Consider the following 7793-nt stretch of genomic DNA (forward strand, 5'->3'; position numbering starts at 1 on the left):
AAGGAATCAAGAGCAGGGAAGGGGAGAAATTTCTGCAAAAGGAAATGAAATAGGCAAAATCAAAGTAAGAAAGATCTTGCTGAAGCTTTCTAAGCAGCCTTATGGAGTGTGTGCTGTTCCAGTGAGGGCTTTGGTTTTGTGTGTGTGTGTGTGTGTGTGTGTGTGTGTGTGTGTGTGTGTGTGTGTGTGTGTGTTGGGAATAGGATCTTGTCATATAGTTCAGCCTGGGCTTCAACTCTTGATTCCATATCTGCCTTCCAAATGCTTGGGTTATAGATGTGCATCATTATGTCTACCTCCAGTGAAGGTGGGAAGCTGAGAGAGAGAGAGAGAGAGAGAGAGAGAGAGAGAGAGAGAGAGAGAGAGAGAGAGAGAGAGAGAGAGGGAAGGAGGGGGAGAGAGAGAATGTGCTTGTCGGAATGTATCCCCAAACATTGACATGTTAGAAACTTAGTCCCTAGTCCCTAGTTGCTTCTTGGAAACTTAGGCTTTGTCTGAGATTAACTGTAGAAGCTTAGTTTCCAATGCAGCAGTACATGGAGGAGGAGCCCAACAGACAATGGTTAGTTTACAAAGCTTCTGCCCTCACTAGTAGATTAGTGATACTATTACAAGGCCTTGCAAATATAGAATCTATCTGAATATCTGTCTGTCTTTCCATCTGTCAGTCCATCCATGTATCATATCTCTCTTTCTCCCTGTACTTTCTTCACTGCCCTCCCTTTTTCCACTTCTCCTCCTCCTCTTCTTCCTTCTATTCCTTCTTTTTTGGTTTTTGAGATGGTCTCATGAAGTTCAGGCTAGCCTCGCACTCTCTGTGTATGAACTCACTGTGAAGCTAAGGCTGACCTTGAACATTTGATTTTTCTTGGCTCCACCTCCCAAGTGTTGGGACCACAGGCTTGTGCCACCATGCAGGTTTTAAGTAGTACTAAGATCAATCTTGGGGCCATCCGCAGGCTCCAAAAGTGTTCTAGCAACTGAGCTACAGTCCCAACCCTGGTTGTGTTTCGTTCTGAGACTTGGTCTTCCTATAGAATCCTACTTGGTTTCAAACTATTGGCAATCCTCCTGCCTCTGTGTTTTGAGTGCCACCATGCTTAGCTAATATTCACCTGTTTTCCCTCCTCAGGCACTGGAGATTGAATCTAGGGCCCCATAAATGCTAGGCAAGCGCTCTACCCAAGCCCTTACTCTTGTTTAAGAGGATACAGCATCCATTCCTGCCCACTTTTCTGTTCCCATCATATGAAGATGTAGCAGAAGGGTCCTCAGCAGACCCCAAAGGCCAGAACCTTGACCTCAGACCTCTTGTCTTCCATCACTGTAAGATAAACATTTTGTTCTTTGTAACTGTCCAGGTTTGCCATGTATGGCAGTGTGTGAGGACTGTGACTACAAGGGTAGCCTGGGCTACATAGTGAAATCTCATATCAGAAGGAACCCAACCAACACCCTCACCCCGGCTGCCTGCCACACATCAAAACAAACAAGTTTTAGTACAACATCAGAGTAGCCACGTATATGGAGTATGGCAGGCCCCAGAGGTCAACTGAAGAATTTATATTTAATGTAGCAAATAATGGTAAGCATGATGAGAACTTGACTATTGTTGGATATGTTGGTACATCCTTGCAAACTCAGCTCTCCAGAGGTAGGTGTGAGGGACTTTGCAAGTTCGAGGTCAGGCTGGCTACATATCAAAATCCTGTCTCTACTATGAGTCTGTCTTTGCTTGTGAGCCTATTTCAACAACAACAACAAGCTTGAAAATTAACTTGGTCATGGGACATGTGCACACACACACACACACACACACACCGTGTATATCAACATTACTTAAAGTGGGGTTTATAGTTGTATTATTGGTGATCTAAAAATATTGCAATAATGCTTGTTGTTTATTTCTTTATTTATTGATATGTGTGTGTGGAACATATACACATGTGTATATGTATGGTGTGGGAGCTCATGGAGAAGTCAGAGAGGGACAGTGACTGTCCTGTTCTACCACTGTCCTTGTATTCCCTGAAATAGAGCTAGACTGGTGGCCAGCACTCCCCAGCGATCTTCCTGTCTCCACCTCCTACAGTGCTGGGTTATAACATAGCTACACCAGGTTTATTATGTGGGTGCTTGGGATTTGAACTTTGGATCTCATACTTGTGCTTTAAGTGCTCTTAGCCACTAAGCCAGTGATTCTCAACCTGTGGGTCATAACCCTTGGGGGAGGAGGTTGAATGACCTTTTCACAGGGGTCACATATCAGATATCCTGAATATCAGATATTTATATTACGATTCATAACAGTAGCAAAATTACAGTTATGAAGTAGCAACAAAAATAATTTTATGGTTGGGGGTCATTGCAACATGAGGAACTGTATTAAAGGGTTGAAGCATTAGGAAGGTTGAGAACTACTGCACTAAGCCATTTCTCCAGTCTGTTGCTTTTGGAAATAGGCCCTCAAACTTGAGGCAATCCTCTTGCTTCAGTATGTAGCCAAGGATGACCTTGAATTCCTGATTCTCCTGCCTCTTCCTCCCACGTTCTGGAATTATAGGTTGAGCCATGACTCTTGGCTTTGATAATTTGTAAATTATACTTTTTTTTCCCAAAACTTTTATAGTGGGAGAACATGTGTAATAGAAAACATAAAATCTTACCAACTTTTTTATTTCATTTTGATTTTTTGAGACAAGGTCTCAAGGTAATAAATCTAGCCTATGTTGACCTTGCTTGAGCTTGCCAAGAACTCTACTTGTGAGAGCTGGGGTTATTGGCATGCCCTGACATGCCTACTCAAAATGGAACTTTATCACTGGTTTCGTGTGTGTGTGTGTGTGTGTGTGTGTGTGTGTGCCTGCGTGTGGTTGGGTTTGTATGTATGTATGTATGTATGTATGTATGTATGTATGTATGTCTTTTTGGAGATAAGGTCTTGCTATATGGCCTTGGCTAGCCTGGACTCATCCCAGGCTAGACTTGAATTTGAGTCACTCTTCCTGTTCTATTTCCCCAAGTACTTGGATGATAGGCATATACTACCTGTAATCTAATACTACCTGTCTCAGTGTAATATTACTATTTAATATTCTTTTAAATGTTTTTTATTAATATGAAAATTTAAAATATTTGTACCAATATTATTCACATATATTTAAAAAATCATAGTGTAAGTAAGTTATATCAACCCTGCCAGGCCATAGGATTCTTTCCTCTTTAAACTGTTTATTTATGCTCATTTAGTAAATAAAACTTTAATAGTGTATATATTATTTTTCAGAAAATTTTCTTTAGAGACAGAATCTCACTGTGTATCTCTGGTTGCCTTTGAACTCACAAAGATCAGCCTGCCTCTGTCTCCTGAATGCTGGAGTTAAAGGTATAGACCACTGCACCTGACTTTTTTCTTTTTTTCCTTTCTCGTCTTCTTTGCTTAAAGATTTATTTTAAGCTGGGTGGTGGTGGCACGTGCCCTTAATCCCACACTCAACAGGCAGAAGTCGGCAGATCTCTGAGTTGGAGGGCATCCTAGTCTACAAAGCAAGTTCTAGGACAGCCAGGGCTACACAGAGAAACCCTGTCTTAAAAAACAACAAAATAATCTATTTTAAATTATGTGCTTGCATATATGTCTGGGAGGGGTATGTGCACATGAGTGTAGGTGCCCTCGAACTGGGGTTGCCAGTGGTTATGAATCACTTGATATGGTTGCTGGGACATGAACTCAAGTCCTCTGCAAAAACAGTACACACTATTAACATCTGAGCCATTTTTCCACCAGCATCTCTTATTTTGTATTTTGTTTTGTTTGTTTGAGACAGTCTCACTCTGTGGTCCAGGCTGGCCTCAGAGTCAGGCAGGGCATATGCCTCAACCCCCAGAGTGCTGGAATAGCATGTGAGTGTTGCTACAGCCATTTAGAAAGAATAATTTGGACTCTACAAAAATCCAGGTGGAATATTGTTTGAATAGGATGCTGACTGTGGTTTTGAACACAGTGGAGAGGAATTGGAATCTGTACTTTCTGGAGGATGAGAAATGACTTCAATGTGAGGAAAGAGTGAAGTCATGTGCCTAGAGGTCAAAGCCAGTATCAAGCCATTCTTAGAAATGGGTAATTTGGCTGGGCAGTGGTAGCGCATGCCTTTAATCCCAGCACCTGGGAGGCAGAGACAGAGGCAGGTGTATCTCTGTAAGTTTGAGGCCAGCCTGGTCTACAGGGTGAGTTCCAGGACAGCCTCCAAAACAGTACAGAGAAACCTTGTCTCAAAAAATAAAAAAAAAGAAAGAAAGAAAGAAATGGGTTATTTGAGGAAAGAGACTTAGGACAGGAGGAGGGTGTTGGTTGTGTTTTGAAACAAATGGCCTGGAAACTTGAAGATGGAATGTGGTGATAAGAGTACTTGCCCTCAGCCAAGTGCATGCCTTTAGTCCCAGTACTTGGGAGACAGAGGCAGGTGAATCTCTTGTGAGTCTGAGGGCAGCCTGGTCTACAGAGAGAGTTCCAGGACAGTCAGGAAAACAGTGAAACCCAGTCTGAAAACCAAAACAAGCCAAAAGAAGTTCTTGCCATACATGACCAGACCATCATCCTACTCCATGAAGGACTCGTGGGTCTCTTTGCTTGTCACTCTGCAGGCAGCATTGAGTGTGACAGTCATACATGGAGTTCCAATCAAGCCTGAGTCATCAGGGACCGGGAATTCTCCAAGTCATCCTGGAACTAAGTCCTCCACCAGACAACAAGGTAATTGAGACAAAGGGCTCCACTCCCTTCTCCAAACCAGAGGCTGTTTGGGACGCTTGGCTTCCAGCTGTGCTTTGGGGGTTGCGATGTGAAGTTAGTTATATGTGTCTCCTGGTTTTTGGTTTAGATTACAATCACTAATCAACTGGTTTCCCAAAGAAAAAAAGCATTTCCGGTTTGGAATCAGGGCCCATCTGTTTCTCATTTTATCCCCGTCTCGGAAGACTGGATTGCTTATATACATGCTTTCATCCCTCCCGCCTTAAGAACATACGCCAGCTGGAAGCAAAGTGGCCTTACTTGGCTACCTTTGTCAAAGTGAGAATGATGTGTGTTGTGGGGGTTACTTGGGAAATTCTTTGTTTCTGTGCAGAACAGGTATCTGAGTTAAATTTTTTTCATGATTTTAAGTTTCTGTATTTAACCTCTCTCCCCAAACCTAATATAAATAAAAGAGTACATAAGGCCATGTCTAATTAAGTGGGAGGCAATAGATAATGTGTCTAGAGAGTCATTTGCACAACAGAAGGATAACAGTTGACTTTCAGATCAGCTGAGAGTGAACTGTGGCATTGAACAGGCATCTTGGAGGTGGCAGTGTTGCCATCAGCATCTCTCCTGAGATTCAGAAGGAAACTTCCTCTAGAAGCCAGCTCCATTTTCCTGTGTGTTACAGGTCCCTCTTATGCTGGTTATGAAGATTGTCTTGCATCTGCTCCTCAGAGCATGAGAACCGATTCTGTGAGTCCATTGGCCCTGCAGCCAGAATTCTGCGCTTCCTCCATACCATCATCACCACGACCACCGTCGTCACCACAAACACTATACCGCTAACACTATAATCTTACCATCTTGACTATTAGCATCTAACGTGAGTGTGGAAGGTCATAATGGAAAAATTGTATTTAAAACCACATGCCAGGCCAGTTCAGTTGATTGGCTGCTTTTCTAGCATGCATCAAGTCCCGGGCTCAGTGTCCAAAAGCATGAACCCTGGTGTGGAGGCTTACCGATAGGGAGGAGGAGGCAAGTAAGTGAGAAGTTCATGTCAGCATTAGCTGCCTACTTAGTTCAAGACCCTGTTTCAAAAACAAACCATTTGTCCAGATAGATGTGACTTTGATTTCTTCACTGTGTTACCTCAGACAAGTTACACCTTTGTATGCCAGTTTTTACATTGATTATATGGAGGTGACAAAAAGGCTCAGACGATTAAGATGAAAAAAAAAGGTGATATATTGAAAAAATTTGTTTTGAGACAGGATGGAGACACAGCTGGCTTGGAATTCACTATGGGGACCCCAATGATGTTGACATCTCTGTGATCATCCTGTCTCTTGACTGCCAGAGTCACAGGTGTGCATCACTACACACAGGTGTATACCCAACTCAAAGTCCATTCTTCACGCGTTTCTTCTTCAGAAATTCTTACAGAGAACGAAGAAGATGTGATTGAGGCAAAGGGGATGTGCTATGAATGAAGGGTTGAGTTGCCAGCAGGCTGTGTATGGAATGAAGCAGCCAACTACAAAATGAAAAACATGCCAATAATACGTTTTAGCTTGGAATTATGTGCCAAGTGAAATTATGCCTACTTCTTTCTTTGTGGTTGCCGCCTGTACCCTCATTTTGTGGCAGCATCTTGGGTGACTCGATTGATCAGAACTTCAGATTCTCCTGCCCCACCTTCCCAAGTGCAACACTTCACTTGGCTGCCTGCCCATCTCCCCATCTTTGGAAGCGGAGGCTCCTATAGCCCTTCCCCTGCATGCTGAAACCTAATAGGTGCCGGCTTCTTCAGTTCCTGAAGTCTGACTGTAACAAAGCCTCAAGTCAAAAGGCGAGCATGTGACTGACGCTCTTCAGGAGAGGTGTGTGTCCAAAGCATTATGAAGGATACATGATTATGGACCTGACCAAAAGAAAGGACCACTTTCTCTGAACTCACAGAAAATGGTGTGCGTTCTGTGTTCTGTGTGCAGGACATTTCGTTTGGCATTGGACTGTACCACTTTCTGGTTCATCTTCCTGTTGTAATATATGCATCACAGGGTTTGTGGGGTAGGCCGGATTTGTCTCTGAATTCCTACAGACATGCACAGAATTTACCACAAAGTGAGCTCCAATAAATAGCTACAGAGTAAGTTGAATGTGTGCCTTGTTTTTCCTGAGGACACTGGAGATGTTTCAGAGAGAATACTGCTCTCTGTGTCTTTCCATCCGGTCCATTCTTCACCTCACTTCTGTGTCCAGAAGATGGTCCAGGGTGTATAATGTTCAGGGCAAGCAGCTGAGTAAAGCAGGCTGTAAGAGACCTCTGCAAGTATCCAGGCTGGGTCCGCATTCCCTAACAACAGCTCTGCCATAGGTGGTCAAGCCTCCCCAGCCAGGGCGAGCAATTCCCGCCCTGGAAAACATTGTTTACCAAGGCAGACATTTGAACAGGAAGTCCTGAGCACTCGGACTGTATCCCTGTGAGCCTTCATCTGTTGTTACAAAAAAAAAGAAAAAAAAAAAACAAAGCAAAACAAATCCAAACTGGGCTGGTGAAATGGCACCAAGCCAAGCAGTCCAAGTTGGATGCGCCGGGCCCACAGGGTAGAAGGAGAGAATCTCTGGCGATTTGTCCTCTGACTTCACTCTTGTATGTACATACCTTCCCTCCATTGAGGAGACAAACATATCTGGAGAAAGGTTAAAAATGTTATACATTGGAGATAGATTGGAAATACAAAACTTTTTTTTTAAAGATAAAGTTTTGCGATGTAGCCCAGGCTGGCCTGGATCTTATGGTACTTCCATTTCGGTCTCCAGAGAGCCAAGGCTACATGCATACACCATCATAGACAGCTAAAACTTTTAAACACACCCACTGCTTGGCAGCTTGTCATATTTGGAGAGAGCTCTCAGACGGCCTTCACGGTGACACAGGTGGCATCTCTGTGCCCTTTGTCTCTCTGACAGAGGCTCCTTACTTGGCCCTTACTGTGACTACCGTTGCTGAGGAAATGGCTGTGTGCTGGGCGCCAGGGAGAGTTCT

The 7793-nt window shown here is 43.5% G+C and overlaps 1 long non-coding RNA gene across 1 annotated transcript; it reads left to right on the forward strand.

Moving 5' to 3' along the window:
* Window positions 1-4319: 4319 nt before the first annotated feature.
* Window positions 4320-6897, forward strand: LOC110340753. The gene is made up of 2 exons (XR_002382558.1): window positions 4320-4753; window positions 5430-6897. It is a non-coding gene; the product is annotated as an uncharacterized LOC110340753 (long non-coding RNA).
* Window positions 6898-7793: the final 896 nt, after the last annotated feature.

Source organism: Mesocricetus auratus, unplaced genomic scaffold, assembly GCF_017639785.1.
Source record: "Mesocricetus auratus isolate SY011 unplaced genomic scaffold, BCM_Maur_2.0 Super-Scaffold_100022, whole genome shotgun sequence".
Taxonomy (NCBI): domain Eukaryota; kingdom Metazoa; phylum Chordata; class Mammalia; order Rodentia; family Cricetidae; genus Mesocricetus; species Mesocricetus auratus.